This window comes from Sciurus vulgaris (genome assembly GCF_902686455.1).
Source record: "Sciurus vulgaris genome assembly, chromosome: 11".
Classification (NCBI taxonomy): domain Eukaryota; kingdom Metazoa; phylum Chordata; class Mammalia; order Rodentia; family Sciuridae; genus Sciurus; species Sciurus vulgaris.
Genome location: NC_136472.1, coordinates 70397660 through 70416209, shown reverse-complemented (window position 1 = coordinate 70416209; position 18550 = coordinate 70397660). Strand labels below are relative to the sequence as shown.

General features: G+C 38.9%; 1 pseudogene across 1 annotated transcript; it reads right to left on the bottom strand.

Moving 5' to 3' along the window:
- Positions 1-11505: 11505 nt before the first annotated feature.
- Positions 11506-13363, bottom strand: LOC306639878 (histone H2A.V-like; annotated as a pseudogene). The gene is made up of 3 exons: positions 13310-13363; positions 13186-13216; positions 11506-12720 (listed from the first exon to the last, which is right to left on the bottom strand). The product of its transcript is annotated as a histone H2A.V-like (transcript).
- Positions 13364-18550: the final 5187 nt, after the last annotated feature.

The window sequence follows — 18550 nt, the reverse complement described above, 5'->3', positions numbered from 1 at the left end:
CCTCTGTACCAAGAAAGTAGAACCACTATGTCCCTTCCTCATGGGATTGGGATGTGTGCATATGCGTGCACTAGTGGATGCACAAGTGGATCCTGCAAAAGGAGAATTTGTTGGTTGACATTTGTACCATACATTTGGTTTTACAGATTGCCTAAGCCATTTCAGAGGATCAGGTCAAAGCAAAGGGTAGGGAGGTGAGTGCTTGTAAGATCATATTCACATCCTCAGTCATTGCTTACTACACGTCCAACACCTGAACACAGTTTGCTCAGAAACTGGCTAACGCATATAAATACATCGTTGATACTCTACACAGTTTCCTTTGGAAACTACCAGTTTCTCCTGGTCTTAGATCCTTGCGCTGGCTGATCCAACTGGTTTCCTGGATAAATGGACCCAGCCACCGAGTGACTTTTTAGATTAAAAAAAACCATGACAATAGACCGTACTACCAGAAATCTAAAACCCCCTATTCCACCATAAGTAGAAAAAAAGATGCTCCACCAAAACAATATCTGGGGACTTTTTGTGCATTGGGTTTTGTAACTGAACTGTCACAGAAATGGAACTTGGAAGAAGAAAGTCTGCTTATGCTAGAGTATATTTGGAGGCAAATCACTTTCTCAGATCTTACAAGTGAGAAACCTAACTCTTTTGTTGAGACAGGGTCTTGCTGTGTGGCCCAAGCTAGCTGCAAATTCTTGGGCTCAAGTGCTCCTCCGACCTTAGCCTCCAGAGTAGCTAGGACTATAGACATGTGCCATTATGCTCAGATCTACCCAACAATCTTTTTTCAAAAAAATTTTTTAGCTGTTGATGGACCTTTATTTTATTCATTTCTTTATATGAAGTGCGGAAAATCAAACCCAGTGCCTAACATATGCAAGGCAAGCACTCTACCACTGAGCCACAACCTCAGCCCTACCTAACAATCTTCATGCTACAAACTTCAATGGCTAGTGCTGAACTATTCTTTATGAATGGTGCCAAAGTATTACAACACTATCCTATAGTGCCATTGAAGTATTTTGGAGAAAAACATATGATTGCATGACCCCAGCGATTGGTATTGAATTAAAGGAACAAAATCCTATTAGTAACGCAAAGCAGAGTGGTTAGTGAGGAGTGGGGGGAACGCAAGTCCAAACATTAGTAAGAAAAGACTTCATTAAGAAAGACAATTGCAATAGGAAGATGCTCAAAGCCTAAGCCAAAAACCTCTCAGCCAAAAACCAAACTTTTTCTCAGAGGCCATGAGAATGAGGAAAGTGACTGTGAAAAGAAGAAGGAAGTGCTAAAAAATGCCAGAAGAGGAAGTTTAAAACTTAACTATCTGCATCCAATATTGAAAAGCTGATATTAGGAGGCAACAATGCTGTTTGCAGCTAGGCACGTGAGTTGGGGGCAGGGGCTTGGATGGAGAAGCAAATTAGGGTGTGAGAAGTTCATATCAAATTCAGTTCATGCCTTGTCTGTTCTAGTCAGCATGAAGTTTGATCAGCCTTGTCAGTGCATCCTCTTGTTCAAGACAGGCTCAGAGGGACTGTCCTTTACATCTTAGGGTGAAGTAAAATACATGCAAAGTAATTCTCTTGGCAGAATTGCTTCTGGAGGACCAATTTGACCATCTTTGGGCATATTGGCAAAGATCCTTCAGCCCAGGCATTTAAAAAGTGAGATGCCTAAAATGAAAAATCAAATATGAATATAAAACGTCATATTAAAGTAAAATCAAGGGCTGGGATTATGGCTCAGTTGTAGAGCACTCATCTAGCATGTGTGAGGCACTGGGTTTGATTCTCAGCACTGCATATAAATAAATAAAAATAAAGGTCTATCAACAACTTAAAAATTTTTTTTAAAAAGTAAATGGATGGAGTTGGAGAATATCATGCTACATGAAATAAGCCAATTCCAAAAAACCAAAGGCCGAATGTTTTCTCTGATATGTGGATGATGATACATAACAGGGGAGGGGAGCAGGGGTGGTAAGAGAAGAATGGAGAAACTTTGGACTGTACAGAGGGAAGTGAGGTTGGGGAGGGGAGGGAGAAAGAAAGTGGAATGAGACAGATATCATTACTCTAGGTACACGTATGTTTACACTAATGGTGTGAATCTACATCATGTACAACCATAGAAATGAAAAGTTGTACCCCATTTGTGTACAATAAATCAAAATGCAGTCTGTAAAAATAAAAATTTTTAAAAAAGTAAAGCAAGCTGTTGAACCCCTGAGGGCATCTAGTCTAGTGCATTCTAAGAGGTGAGTGGATAAAAATCTTTTATTTTTCGTTGGGTGGGCAGTACTGGGAATTGAACTCAGTGGCACTCGATCATTGAGCCACATCCACAGCCCTTTTTTGTGCTGTATTTAGAGACAGGGTCTCACTGAGTTGCTTAGTGCCTTGCTTTTGAACTTGAGATCCTCCTACCTTAGCTTCCAGAGTTGCTGGGATTGTAGGCATGTACCACTGCGCCCAGCTGAAAGTTGTTGGATTATGCAGCATCCCTTTTCTCCTGAAGCTAAGATATGGATGCTTTTGTGATGTTGTCCATACCCTTGCCTTTGGTTACCTTTCTTTTTTCTTTTCTTTTTTGTACTGGGGATTGAACCCAGGGTTGCTTTACCACTGAGTTACATCATCCCCAACCCTTTCTACTTTTTATTTTGAAACAGGGTCTCATTAAGTTGCCCAGTCTGGCCTCAAACTTTCAATCCTTCTGCCTCAGCCTTCTGAGTTGCTGGAATTATAGCATGTGCCACTGTGCCTGGCTTGATTACTTTTCATATAAGGGTGTACGTGACACAAGCATTTTGTCAGACTTCTTAAGTGACCCAAAGCAGCTTGGTCAGGTGGAAATCTAGCCCATGTACAGTCTGCTGCAGTTGATGAAGAGCTGGAGGTATATATCAAAGGCTGTACCTTTTAATGTTTCTTTATATCTTGGGAGGAACGATCAGTGACAAGACAATCTAAAGTCGTTAGGATTTGGGCTGTGAGGTTTTAGGGTTTTTTGCTTTGTTTAGTTTTTTGGGGACTGGGGATTGAATTCAGGCATGGTTTACCACTCAGTTATATTCCCACCCCTTTTTATTTTTTATTTTGAGAGAGGGTCTCACTAAGTTGTTGAGGCTAGCCTTGAAACTGCAATCCTCCTGCTTCAGCCTCCTGAGACACTGGGATTTTTAGTCGTGCACCATCACACCTGGTTATATTTTAGTTCTCAATGATGCCAAGTCAGGAAGGAGGGATAAAACTGTAAAGTTAGTTCAGAAGGTAATAGACACAAATTGAAGGAAACTGGAAGAATTGAAAATTTGGTTAAGTGTTCACAATTTGGGCATGGTAATAGGATTCAGTCCAATTTATAGGTAGATAACAAAATTGGTTTTTTTTTTTTCCATAGTGGAAGTCAATTATATTTTTACCAGATAAGGCAGAGATTGTGTATGCATCAGTCATCTGCAATTTGCAAACGGGAAAAATGTTGTAAACACAATTAATGGAACAGAATCTGATAACTCAAAAGGATGCGCCAATTTTTTCTATTGAATTTTATTCTTAAAGTCATCCCTTCAGATTAAAGATGATCTCAAAAAACATCATTCTTGATCACAAAATAAAGCTGGTCTCACTAGATTTGGCCTGATTATTTACAAGTTGTAGTCAGAAGGGTAATTTACCATATAGGCTTTTTAAAAAATTTTATTTTTATTGTAAACAAATGGGATACATGTTGTTTCTGTTTGTACATGAAATAAAGGCATACCATTTGTGTAATCATACATCTACATGGGGTAATGGTGTTTAATTCATTCTGTTATTTTTTCCTTCTCCCCCACCCCTCCCACCCCTCTTTTCCCTCTATACAGTCCTTCCTTCCTCCATTCTTGCCCCCCTCCCACCCCCCATTATGTGTCATCATCCGCTTATCAGTGAGATCGTTTGTCCTTTAGTTTTTTGAGGTTGGCTTATCTCACTTAGCTTGATATTCTTCAATTTCATCCATTTGCCTGCAAATGCCACAATTTTATTATTCTTTATAGCTGAGTAATATTCCATTGTGTGTGTGTGTGTGTGTGTGTGTGTGTGTGTGTATATATATATATATATATATATATATATATCACAATTTCTTTATCCATTCATCAATTGAAGGACATCTAGGTTGGTTCCACAATCTGGCTATGGTGAATTGAGCAGCTATGAACATTGATGTGGCTGTATCTCTGTAGTATGCTGATTTTAAGTCCTTTGGGTATAGGCCAAGGAGTGGGATAGCTGGGTCAAATGGTGGTTCCATTCCAAGCTTTCTGAGGAATCTCCATACTGCTTTCCAGAGTGGCTGCACTAATTTGCAGCCCCACCAGCAATGTATGAGTGTACCTTTTTCCCCACATCCTCGCCAACACCTATTGTTGCTTGTATTCTTGATAATCACCATTCTGATTGGGGTGAGATAGAATCTTAGGGTAGTTTTGATTTGCATTTCTCTTATTACTAGAGATGTTGAACATTTTTTTCATATATCTGTCAATTGCTTGTACATCTTCTTCTGTGAAGTGTCTGTTCATTTCTTTAGCCCATTTGTTGATTGGGTTATTTGTATTCTTGGTGTATAGTTTTTTGAGTTCTTTATATATTCTGGAAATTATGCTCTATCTGAAGTATGAGTGGCAAAGATTTTTCTCCCACTCTGTAGGTTCTCTCTTCACATTGCAAGGCTTTTTTGAATACCTGATTTGTTTTGTTTTATATGTATGGTATTGGAGATTGAACCTAGGGTAGCTCTACCACTGAACTACACTCCCAGCCCCTTTTATTTATTTATTTTTATCTGAGACAGGGTCTTGCTAAATTGACCAGGCCGACCTGGAACTTTTGATCCTACCTTAACCACTGGAGTCACTAGGATTACAGTCATGTGCGCCCAGCTACTTCTCACAACTTTTACTAGTTATCTGCTTTTTTAATAATTCAATTCCTCATTGTGGCCAGAATAAGTATATTCATTAACAGACCCAAATACATATAACCTTACATATATTATATGTATATTACATATAGATAAATATGCAACCCTAAATTATGTAGCTTAGCAATTAATGTTCCAGTAGTTTATCTTACTTATAAATGATCTAAACTATGTCAAATTACCTAAATTAAGAGAACTGGAATGCTCAAAACATTTGAGTAAGTTTTCATGAAATTTTTTTTCATTTTGAAAGTAGTAGCATTTCAGTATCTAGAAACTTTAGGAATATTATGTGTGCTTGTATGTGTGGGCTTATTTATCTCTAAACCAATTAGAATAAACTCCTTAAAGAAATTTATAATCTTATTTAGTAATATCATCCACAGATGGGAACATATTTTACATATGTAACATAAACACAGGTATATACATAAATATACAGGTAGAAACAGAAGATACAACTTCAATTCTAAAATTCTAACCACCGGTTAAACATAAAACAAAACTCACTAGATCATATAATGAGCAAGCTCTCATCCTATTCTTTCCTTATCTTTACATTTTTTTTCTTTTACACCTAGATGTATTTTGAGTAGATAGGGTAAGCTTACTATGAGAGCTAAAGTTTTCCCACCAATACTTATGGAGAAGACTGGTAAGATGGACTTATCTCTGATGTGTGTGTGATCTATGGAGGCTGTGGACTACATTTCCAGGGAGGGACTGTAAAAGACCAAGCAACTGCCTAGGAATTTCCTAAGCCCACGTGAGTGGATAAAACAGTGGCCTATTTCCAATTAACTTTTTTTTGCCTCAAATTGCTCTTGGGGCCCTTGAACTCCTCAAGAGCCCCCGAGTAAATTTTGTGGGAGAGATGTTTTTCTGCTTCTTTGAATCAAACAAAATCAGTGTATCATTGCTCAAATGAGATCTTGAAGTCACAGGACTCAAGAGTCCATTGCAGAATGAACCAGTTTGGGAAAAAAAATCCCAAGTTCCTCCAAAGAGGCCATTGAAGTTCTAAGTTGTTTTTTTTTTTTTTTTTTTTTTTAGTAAAATTTTGCCATTTTGGAGAATTATATGGAATTAGAACAGCAATAATGGAGAAAGTACCCTTTGAGGGTGAGCTCTGGGGGACAGAAGTCAGACTGAGTTCCCCTGATACAAAATAAACACCTGGGCTGGGGTTGTGGCTCAGTGGTAGAGAGCTTGCCTGGCATGCTTGAGGCACTGAGTTTGATCTTCAGCACCACATGAAGATAAATAAATTAAATAAAGGTATTGTGTCCATCTACAACTAAAAAAGATTTTTTATAAATGAACACCTGTGGGTGCTAAGGGCCCTGGGACTTTAGGACCAAGGTGTAATTTCCCAGGAAAGACTCAGAATCTTTAATTCCACTCAGAAAGTCAGAAAGAGAAGACAAAGAAACAGAAGGAGAGGACAAAGATAAGGGGAAAATAAAATCAAGTCCTTACATGACAGACTAATGCTGTGGGAGCACAGGGCCAGGCATTGTGACTAGGGATCTTAGATTCTGATTTCCCCAGCCGGGAAGAATGCAAAGGGTCCAAGAAGCTGGCAACAATATCTGAGTGAAGACTGTGGGGTCAGAGAGGCAGCTGACATTTCAGCTGAATCATGGCACCATTACCATCTGCATATCTTATTTTATTAAGGAGAGCCACTGTGATCAGGAGATGCTCAAAGGCTAAGCCAGAAACCTCACAGGGGAGGGTGGGAAAGCAAAATTTATATGGTGAGAGTGTGAGATACGTGACTATGGTATAAGAAAGAGAGGGGTTGCTAAAAACCGCTGGGGGAGGCAGGTATCTTGAGACTTAATGAATTGCATCAAGTATTGCAGGAAAAGGCAGGCAATGTGGTTTGTGGTCAAGCCCATGGGTGGGGTCTGGGCCCAGATGGAGCAGACGAGTTGCAGAGTGGGAAGTTCATGTTCAGTTCAGGTCAACCCCAGTCTGACCTGCCTTGTCAAATGCTAGTTGTCAGCCTCTCCCTATTGACGCTTATCTTAGTAAACTGGCTGCCTGCTCTCAGACTGACCCCACATATCACCCTGTGACCATTTCATCCATCAGTTCTCCTTTGTGAGAAAGAAATCACCATTATTTTGATTTAAGAAGGAGAAAGACTGGGTCCTTCGAGGACAGGGGCATGTCGGTTTTAGGGGAAGCCTGTTGTGCTTACTTTTTTTTTTTATGTACTAGGGATTAAACCCAAGGGGTACTTAACCACCTAGCCACAGCCCCAATCCCCGTTTTTAAAAAGTTTTATTTAGAGATAAGGTTTCCCTGAGTTGCTTATGGCCTTGCTAAGTTGCTAAGGCTGGCTTTGAACTCGAGATCCTTGGGCCTCAGGCTCCTGAGCTGCTGGGATTTTAGGCATGCACCATGGTGCCCAGCTTACATTCCTCTAACATTTGGCTTGAAAGTAATATAAAATGTGATACAGTAATGGGGTAAACAAGACAGAAGTTTATTTTTCTTTCACATAAATGGGTCAGGATGCAGGAATTGGGGGTAGGGGTTGTGACTGCTCAAAGAGACACCAGGGACCTGGGCTCCTTCAATCTTCATGATTTCTCCACCCTCTACAGTGTATGGGCCTTTTTCCCATGATCAAATTGGGTTTTCTGTGTTCCAAGATGCCTGATGAGAGTAGAAAATAAAGAAGATAATGAGCATTCACTGTCTCTTAACCCATCATGCTCCATTGTCTTACATAGAACTGAATATTTGGGAAGGATCCAGAGGCTGCTAGAGGATACTGTCCTGTATATCTCATTAGCCCAAATTTGGTCAGATGGCTACACCTACCTACTGGGGAAGCTGGGAAATACAGTCTTTAATCTGGGGAAGGAGAACAGGGGACCATATGGCTAGCTGAAAATGCTATTCAAGTACTAAGGTATACCAGAGCTGAGACCAGGGAGAGATCACTGAGGCATTTGCCTCAGATGCAAAATTTAAGGGGTCACCAAAAACCTCAGTAACTCAGATAAATATTTGAATTACAGTATTTTTTTCATCAGTTTTAACCTGTGGGGAATGTTGAATAAGGAGGAGGTTATACATGTGTGGAGGCAGAGAGTATATGGGAAACTTCTGTACCCTCTGCTCAATTTTGCTGTAAATCCAAAACTGCTCTAAAAAAATAAATTCTATTTTAAAAAGAAAGAAACAAGCTGGTGCACACCTGTAATCCCAATGAATTGGGAGGCTAAGGCAAGAGAATTGAGAGTTTGAGGCCAGCCTCAGCAATCTAGCAAGGTTGTAAGCAATTTAGTGAGACCCTGTCTCAAAATAAAAAATGAACAGTGAACAGGGAAAAGACAATGAAGGGCGACTGAAAACCACAGAGAGTCTTATCTGATAAATATGCACTTGGAAGATGGGGTCCTAGTGTGTTAAAACCTCTCCAACTATCCCCTTTAAAAGGAAAAAGTACTTTTATTTCAAGATCATATCACACCCTACCAGGTGGCCTGAACCTTCCCTTATCACAAAACTATTATAACCCCCAATCACACTGGCAACTAAAACATTAAGACCCTCACCAGAATCTTTGCTGAGGGCTATTCAAAGGGTAATAAATTGATTAAGGGGCAAGCAAATGAAGCAAAAACATGGAGACTCATTTTCTTAAAATCTCCAGTTCTGTGAACTGCACCATCCTCTCCTGGAGGTGGTCCATGCAATTCCTATGTTGTCACTCAAAAGTCAAAAGGTGGACCAGGGCAGGACTCTCTGGAAACTTTCCTGGGACTCCCAATAAAACTGGAGGGCAAGAGGGTGGCACCATCTTTCTCCTCTGACAGGACCTATTCTCTCCTTTGAGAGTGTTTCTTTTCCCTCCCCTTCTCTCCCCTCTAATAAACTCATGCCCATTACTCTGAAAAAAAAAAAAAAAAAAGAATTGTATTACTGAATTTATATAAAAACATAATATATGTCAAGAACAATGGCACAGAGGAGAAAGGAGGGAATGAAGCTATATTTGAGCAAGAAAAAGATAATAGATGGTACTTCAAATTCAAGGGCAGAAATGAAGACTATTGGCCAGGAGTGGTATGTGACTAATCCTGAGGACACTAGAGGTTGAGGCAGGAGTAAAGTAAATTCAAGGCCAGCCCTGGACAACTTAGCAAGACTCTGTCTCAAAAAAAAAAAAAAAAAAAAATGTGGAGGAGGGTACTATCTCAGTGGTAAACCACCCCAGGGTTCAAGCCCTAGGACTGAAAATAAAAAGTACCGGAAATGGTAAGCACATAGCTTAGAAAAAAAATTACTGTATAAATACACTTCCTTTTTCTTGTAGATTCTCTAAAAAACATAAGATTGTGAAAAGCAATAATTGTGACACTATATTGGGTGTTAAAGGGAAATGATAAATATCAACTATGGCTCTGGGACCAGCTGCAGCAGCAGGAATTGTAGCTTTCCTAATCCTCTCATACTAAATCTTTGCAGAGATGGCAGCTGCAAAGATCTTTTGACGGATGGGATTTAACAGAGGGTATTAGAGGATCTCAAGTGCTACACCTCCAGTCCATGCTCTGGATTCCTGCCCAGCCAACTGATAAGCTGTGCAAACCACACACTCACACGTGTGCCAACCAGGAGCACAGGGAAATTAACGCCCCGTGGAGGAACTTTTGACCAATGGCAGACAGAACTTAATTGATACATGCTTTCCCTTCCTTTCATTAACTGGCTAATACTGGGTGTTTCAAAAGGGTTCTAACATGGTCACGTGGTATAGTAAAACTAGTCCTCAACAAGGGCGCCTCAATAATTCATCCCTATTTTGGTGTTCCCATCTCCTCTCTTGCACTCCCTCTGTCACGTGCTCTTGCTCCCTGTGAGCAAAGTCCCAAATAAATGAGAACCCAGCCTAGACAACTTGCTTGTTTAAGTACAATCTCAAGTAATTTGCCAATAGAGGAGGAATGAGAAATGTCATTTTGCAAGCCTGAAATGTTTCTATTCTATCCCACACCTGATATTGATTGGCTGGATGTAAAATTATTGGTTCAAAGTAATTTCCACTCAGAAGTTTGAAGGGACTATGTAGTTTTCTTTTAATTCCTGAGCTCTTCATGAAAAATCAGGATATGGATCCTGTTGGATTTACATCTTTTGGAGGTCTCTATTTCCCTTACTTGTGCTCCCCTCTGAAAGCTTTCAGAATCTTCTCTTTAACCTTGAATTTCTGAAATTTCACAATAACATATATAGGTGTGAACCTTTTAATTCTTTGTGGACCTGTTTGATCAGGATATTTGGTTTTTCGTTTGTTTGGTCGTTTGTTTTTGTGTGTGTAGTGCTGGGAATTGAATTTGGAGCCTTGCGCATGTTAGACAAGCACTCTACCACTGAGCCACATCCCCAGCCCCAGGATATTTTGTTTTTAACATCTAGGAAAATTTCTTATCTTTTTTCTCTAATGGTTTCTTGTCCTTGTTTTTATCTTTAAAAAAAAAAAAAAATTAGGTGTTGATAAACCTTTATTTTATTCATTTATTTATATGCAGTGCTGAGAATTGAACCCAGTGCCTCACACATGCTAGGCAAGTTCTCTAACACTGAGACACAACCCCAAACCCTTGTTTTTCTCTTTTAAGAAAGTATTTTTTATAGTGATGGAGTTTTCTGGATTGAGTCTCTATTTCTATTATCTTTCTTTCATGTTTTCTGATTGTCTTCATTCTACCTCCTCGGAGATTCACAATGAATTTGTCTTCTACTCTTCTATTGGCAATTTTTTTTTCACTTTTTTAATTTTAAAATTTGTTCTAATTAGTTATAACGACAGTAGAATGCATTTTAACACACTGTACACAAATGGAGCACAACTTCTCATTCCCCTGACTGTACATGGTGCAGAGTCACACAGGTAGTGTAATCATACATGCATATATGGCAAATATTTTTAATGTCCAAGACTGCATTCTTGTCTTCTGAGTAACTCCCCTTTCAAATCCTCAACATTTTAAAGACTTAATTTTTTTAAGAGCACAAAAGAACTGAGAGGAAGGTGCATAGGTATTCCATGTTCCTGTGACCCCTGCACTTCCATGTCCCTGTACTAATGTCCCCATCGCTATTGTCTCCATCAGTTCCTTTGCTTTAGATAATGTCTCATTTTTTTTTTTTTTTTTTTTTTTTTGCAGTTGGAGGATGGGTATACAGGGCTTAACCATATTGTTCTCTTTATTTTTGTGTATTTGTGAGAATTTCCATAATAAAATATTTTAAAAATCAAGTTTTGTTTTGATAGTGTTATACTATAAAACATCAAAAAATGTCCTTCTTTAATGAAGATTTCCAGGCAGAAAATAGAATTTTCTGATGGACCATTAATTAGCACATTAACTTAAATCTTCTAACAGTTACTTAGAAACTGACAATGAAAAATAATTTTAAAAAGATTGTACAAATTAATGTATGTTACTTTATCAATAAGAGACCACCAAAAGTTGAATTTTAAGCCAAAAGCAGAAAGGTTTGATAAATCTAACATTAATTCTAGGTAAGGGTGTGGGCTCTTGAGTCAGTAAGATCTAGGTAAATATCCTAGCTCTGCTCCATTCTGTTAGTTCTCAATGTTTTTTGGCAGATCATTTAATTTTGGTGAACCTCAGGCTCCATGTGTATGAAGTGAGGATAATAAGATTTCTTGATTAGTGAAGCACTGTCCACAGGGCCTGGCACGTGGTGAAGTGCTCAGTAAAGGAGTCCAGTAAATCTACTACCTCATTTCAGTCTTAAATGCACATTTTTCCATAATCTAACATCTCTGAAATTGAGATGTATCCTGTAACTGATGGCATTAATTCAAGGAGTTTTCCTTCCTTAGTGTTATATAATAAAATAATGGAGCATTAATACAAATTGATAGCATCTAACATTCAATGTAACATGGCATATCATTCATGATAAAGCTATATTCCCAATCTCTATTTTAAGATTATTCTGAATAATGAATTTAAATTAATTTCAAAAGCTGAGCGAAATATTTCCAATACATCACGAACAGAACAGTTTTGAGACAATTTTGTAAAAAATGGTTTATCAATTTCATTTTTGTGGGAGAGACCTAGCCAATCAACACACAGCTGTCATCACATGAAAAGGTACTTTATTAAACTTCGAGTCTAAGAACATACAAATGTTTCTTTTCTTAGTATGTCTACAGTAATTGTCTATGGCTTTCCATTTAACTGTTTTTAAAAATTCCACATATCCCCATTGTTATCTTCTGTCTCAGTTACAGTACAATGACGAGGAGGAAGAGGGATAGTGAAAACAACCCTCTAAGCAGTTTTCTGCTGTCCCTTCTTTCCAATCAGAGATTTGTGGATATGAGGGATCACACCACCCCCAATTATGGTAGCCTTGATAAGAGAATCCAACTCTTCATCACCACGAATTGCAAGCTGCAAGTGACGTCGAGTGATATGCTTTACTTTAAGATCCTTGGAAGCATTACCTGCCAGCTCCAGCACCGCAGCAGTGAGTACTCCAGAATCACAGCACCATACACGGCAGCAGTGGCACCCACCGGTCCATGGCTTGTGGTGCGAGTCTTCAAGTGTCTGTGGATGCGGCCCACAGGAAGCTGTAGTGCAGCTCTTTGTGAGCGAGACACGGCCTTGGCCTTGGCCTTCCCACTATCCTTTCCAGCTTTGCCTCCACCAGGGACGCCGCAGCCGCTCTCTAATGTCTCGTTTTTATTTTATTGTTCATTCTCTCTAATCTTGTAGACTTTGCTCAAATGTCTATCCACTTATGATTAATAATTAAACCATGGGGAGTTGAATGGGGGCTCTGGGTTCATGGACTGGGTTTATTTATTTGTACTTTATACAGATGTGATCCAATACCCAGCTGGCCAAATGCAGACTTCGCTCTAGAGTCAATACATGTTTTTGGCTACTTTTGGTCCTGACTCAGTTACTTGGGCCTCAACTTTCTTTCCTAGGGAGAAGGCAGGGAAGATGGGTTGGGTCAAAGCGTGACTTCTTTAAATGTCAGTATGAGACCTGGGCTCAAATATTTTTGGAAGGTCCTCTGTACAGCACTTTGTCTTATCACTCCCAATTACCCATATCCATTGAAGGAGAATCTTCATTTCTGGTCTTGTTCTCTCAAAGATTTTCCATCAGAAGAGTGGTAGCTTACCAGACTTTGGCGGTTTCTCCCAAGACTTAGTCTGAGAGATAAGAGTGTATTGTTAGCTCAATGCACACAACCACTGGCAAAAATCTAGGAAATATTTTTTACCTTAAGAAATTCAGAGACTTGCCTGGCAGGGGCCCTCTTCAGTGTTCTCCATGTCACATGGTTGATGGCGATTCATGTTTGTTTGTTTTCTCAGAGACTATTGTACAGTAACTGCTTAAGTAACTTCTTAATGGTCAGGATTCATTCTAGAAGCGGGAGTTGTACTTATGCAGATAATATTGAGTAGACCTATAGAGACGGTATCTAGAAAGGTTGAGAAATAGTCAGGACCTCTTCCTGAATATCTGGAGGAGAGAAAAGGCAATTACTAGAAACTTCGAACACTTCTCAATCTCTCTGATCCTGGTTCTGAAATGAAGAAGAATGTGATTGCACAAAATGTTTATAGAGCATCCTTTATAACAGTGATAAGTCAGGAGCAGCATGATATCTAAAACCAGAGAAACAGTTAGCAGTTGAATATTAGGTAGTTTTAAAAATGATGACTATGCAAAAATGTATGTGCCTATATTTGTATATGAAATTAAGACGATAAAGAAACAGGAACTAAAAATAGTTTTTGTGTTGGGATGTTTGGACTTAGGAGTGAAATTTAAATTATTTTCTTTTTTATGATGCTCTGAGTTGGTTCTTTTATAAATACGGAAAGCTTAGCTTTGCCTTTATCTCTCTTCCACACTTGCACAAAGTTTTTGACAGATAGACAGCCAGCAAACCTTAATTCTACACAGCAGACGGAAACCACAGGCAGGGGGTTTGGGCTCCTTTGAGGTTTGGCTGCATGCTCTGAACTGCGGGTAGCACGGTGTTTCTTCTGACTGCTTCCTTTCCTTTTCCAACTTCTTTCTTCTAATAGAGCAAAATGAGGCAGAAAATATCTTGGTTTCCTACCTGGAAGTCTGCTAACGGGTAGCTAAGAGAAGTTTTTCTTGGGAAACTTGATTCTCAAGCTCCCTGTGGGTCTTCGGGTCTCTCCTCCCTTTCTCTAACCCCAGGTACTACCTTCCCCTCCTTTCAGCTGATGTTGGCCCTTTAAATTTCCATGTATGTTTTTAAAGCAAATGTATCAAGTTCCATGAAATCTCTGTTGGGATTTTTATTGGAATCATATCAAACTTGCAGGAAATTGATATCTTTATAATTTTTCCTCTTTAGAGCTCTTGAAAAACTTCTGGTAGATTTACGAATCCTCAGGACTTGATATTCTCTGATATACCTGTATTCTTTTTTGTTTTAATTGCATTTTCTAGCTGCTTCCTTCTGGTATATAGAAAGAGGATCTGATATCTATAAACAGTTATAATATTTCTAATAACTTATCAGCACATTTGTTTGGGTTTGTTATTGTCAAACAGTGACATTTCTATGCCTCCTTTTCCAATACTTTGACCCTAATATCCTTTTTCTTTGTTGTATTGTACTGGCTAGAATCTTCCACATCATATTAAATAAAAGTAATGATAACAGGCGTTCTTGTGTACCTTTCCTAGCTTTAGAGGAACACTTCCAAGTTTCTCCATTTAGAATGAGGTTTCTCTGGGGGTTTAAGAAAAAAGAGCAGATTTTAAAAATTAATTAATAGAAGGAAGACCAATAGAGAAGAGTAGAGAATTATATGGGGGAGGGAGGAAGAGAAGGAAGGGGGTAGTTCTGGAGACTGAAGTGGAATTATAGTATATGCATTTATGAGTATGTCAAAATGAATCCCACAATTATGTATAACTATTATGCACTAATAAAAACATTTTTAAAAGGTGAAAATTTTCTAATCTATTCTTATTTTTCTACAAATATATATCATGATTGAGAGTTGAATTTTTGCAAAGGATCTTTCTGACCAACTCACATTAATATTCTTTTTTCCCTCTATTTTAACTAGTTAATACAATGATTTACATTTGGGATTTTCTAATACTAAACCAGCTTTGCATACCTGGGTTAAATTTAACAAAGCAACGGGCAATTATTTTTTTGTGTACTCTTGAATTAGATTCACTAATGTTTTAAGAATTTTTTCGTATTCATATTCATAAATGGACTGGGCCTATAATTTTCCTTTTTAAAAATATCTTTGTTTGATTTGTTATATCATGACTAAATTAGTCAGGGTTTCCAGAGAAATAGAGCCAAAAGAATGTGTACACAATGAGGTATATAGGCAGTAGGTAGGTACATAGATGGATTGAAAGGAATTTGGTCCTGTGATCATGCAGGTGGGCAAGTCCCCAGATCTTCAGATTGAGTCGGCAAGCTGGTAACCCAGGGGATCCAGTGGCTTAGTTTCAGTCTGAGCCTGAAGTCCTGAGAACCAGGAGAGTGGCATGGTGCAGTTCTAATGTCCATCATTTTCCCTAATATCCAAGAGATCATATTATTTATTTTAAATTCATAGGCTTAATTTTTTTAGAATAGTTTTTGATTTCCGGAGAAATTGAACAGATAGTGCAAGAAGCCTAGTATTTTGCTGCACAAAATTTCTTCTACTAAGAACATCTTACTTGAGTTTGGTACATTTGTTTCAATTAATGAGCCCATATGGATACACTATTGTGGACCAAAGTCTATAGTTTATTCAGATTCCCTTTTCTGTTTTGGGTCCCCCCCGCCCCGCCGGGATATCTTAACACATGGGCTCCTCTGGGTTGTTCCGCTTTCTTAGACTGTCTTTGTTTTTTATTACCCTGAGAGTTTTGAAGAACTCTGGTCAGCTTTGTTGAAGAATGCTCCCATCCTTCTCAGTCTCCAGTAATTTTCCTTGCTCTGAAGTCTATTTTATCTGATTTTGTTTTAGTCCGCTTTGTCTCTGCTACAACCAAAAGACCTGAGAAGAACAATTTTAGAGAAGGAAAAGTTTATTTGGTGTTCAAGGTTTCAGAGGTCTCAGTTCATAAATGGCTGATTCCATTCCTAAGGGCCTGAGATGAGGCAGAACATCATGGTGTAAGGGTGTGGTGGAGGAAAGCAACTGGAAATGTGGCACCAGGAAGCAAAGAGAGAACTCTGCTAATAAGGAAAACATATAAACCCCAAAGACACACCCTCAGAGACCACCTCGTCCAGTCACTCCCCACCTGCCTACAGTCACCACCAAATTAATCCCTATCAGGGAATTAGTGCACTGAGCAGTTTAAACCTCTCATAACCCAATCATTTCACCTCTAAATTTTCTTGCATTGTCTTACACATGAGTTTGGCATTCAATGTTTCTCATGAGAAATGTGTGGTCATTGGAGTTATTTCTCCCCTGTAAGATGTCAATTCTCCTTCACAACTTTCAATATTCTTTCTTTGACTAGTTATGGTGGCACATACCTATAATCCTGGCAACTCAGGAAGCTGAGGCAAGAGGATCACAAGTTCCAAGCCAGTCTGGGCAATCTAGCAAGACTCCGTTTCAAAATAAAATAAAAAGGGCTGGGATGTAGTCAGTGGTAGAGCACTCCTGGGTTCAATCCTTTGTACAGAAAAAGGTATTTTTTTTGTCTTAGTTTGGGGAACTTCAATGTGTATTGATGTGAGTTTCTTTGGTTTTATCCTATACAGGGTTTTTTTTCAACTTTTTAACTGTGTAGATTTATGTCTCTGGCCAAATTTGGAAAAAATTCAGCCATTATTTCTTCATATATACTTCAGCCCCACACTTTTCCTCCTCTCTTCGGACTCCATGATACAAATGCTACATGGGACATCTTTTGCAATAGTCTCACAGAGCCCCTCAGGCTATGTTAACATTTTTTTCAGTCTGTTGTTCAGATCGGGTAATTTCTGATGTTCTGTTTCCCAGTTCTCTGATTCTTTCTCTGTCCCTTCCACTGTACTGTTGAGTGACTTTAGCCTCAGTTATTATACTTCTCAGTTTTAAATTTTCCATTTGTGTCTTCTTCATATCTTTACTCTCTTTGCAAGACATTCTGTTTTTCATGTTAGAAACATGTTCATAATTGCTCATTAAGGCATTTTTATGATGCTGTTTTGAAATCTTTGTCAGATAATTCTAAGATCTCTGTCACTTTGCTATTGGCATTTGTGGGTTGTCTTTTTTAAATTCAGTTTTGGGATCTTCCTGGTTCTTGGTTTGTATTGTGGATGGAAGTTTCTTCCTCTTTAGGTTCACATGTTGAACTTCTAACCTCAAAGTGACGGTATTCGAAAGGTAATTAGGGTTACATGAAGTCATGAGGGTAGCACCCTGGTCTGATGGGTTTAATGCCCTTATAAGAAGAGGCACCAAAATGTTTGCCCTCTCTCCCTCCATTTGAGCACAGAGGGAAGGCTACAGAGGACTCAGTGAGAAGCTAGTCATCTGAAGTCAAGGAAGAGAACCCTCACCAGGAACCACACTTGCCAGTTCCTTGATCTGGAGAACTCTCAACCTCCAGAACTTGAGAAATAAATTTTATTTAAGTATCCAGTCTTGTTATGGCAGCCTGAGCAAACTAATACAGGATAACAAGTGATTTTTTAATTTAAATGTGAAAATACAGGCTTTATAAGACTCAGGATCTTATTTAAACCTTCTTTTCAGCTGGAGTTTTTTGTGACATCACTCCAGCAGTGCAAGGTATGTGTATGGGGCTGTTACCACCTCATTATTGCCAGAAGCAGGTAGAAGTACAAGTTTCCCACCCAGGCTTCAGCTTCCCTTGACACAAAAGGAAGAGGGCTCCTCACTCCTGCCCTGTGGGAACCAGGCACCCCATGTGATCTCCCTGGCACCAGCAGTAGGGTGGGAGCCTTGTTACTGCTCAGCAGGGATGAGAGTCCCAGTTCCTGACAGCCTTGTCTGACTTTTTCCCAGCAGGAAGCTGGGTGGAGACCTTCACATCCGCTTGGCCTTTGCATGCATGTTTGGTGTTTGGCTAGAGTACAGTAGTTCCATGCTGTTGCTTTCCTGCTCCTTTGACTAGACACAGCAGGCTTTAGTCCAGGCTTTGGGAGTCTGTGCCCATTGGCATTTCAGGGATACATGAGAGACAAAGAAAATGAAGGGAACTCGTCACTGTGTCATTCCTTCCACCAAAGTCCCTACCAGGTCTGCTTTCTTCAGTCTCTGGTTTATTTTACATAAATGAGGATTTAGCTGTACTTAATAGGAGGAATGGAGAAAATTACACCCTCTCCATCTTCAGGGAAATGAGAGACCTATATATTGAGTTTTTAATTATAATTATTTTCTGACTTTGTTTCTAAAAAGTCTATTTTTTTCTTTATTTTCAAGTTTGCCTGATAATTCCTTATAACTACGGAACTCTTATTTTCTGCATGTTTTAAAGCATTTCTGTTGTTTAATCAAAGATATGAA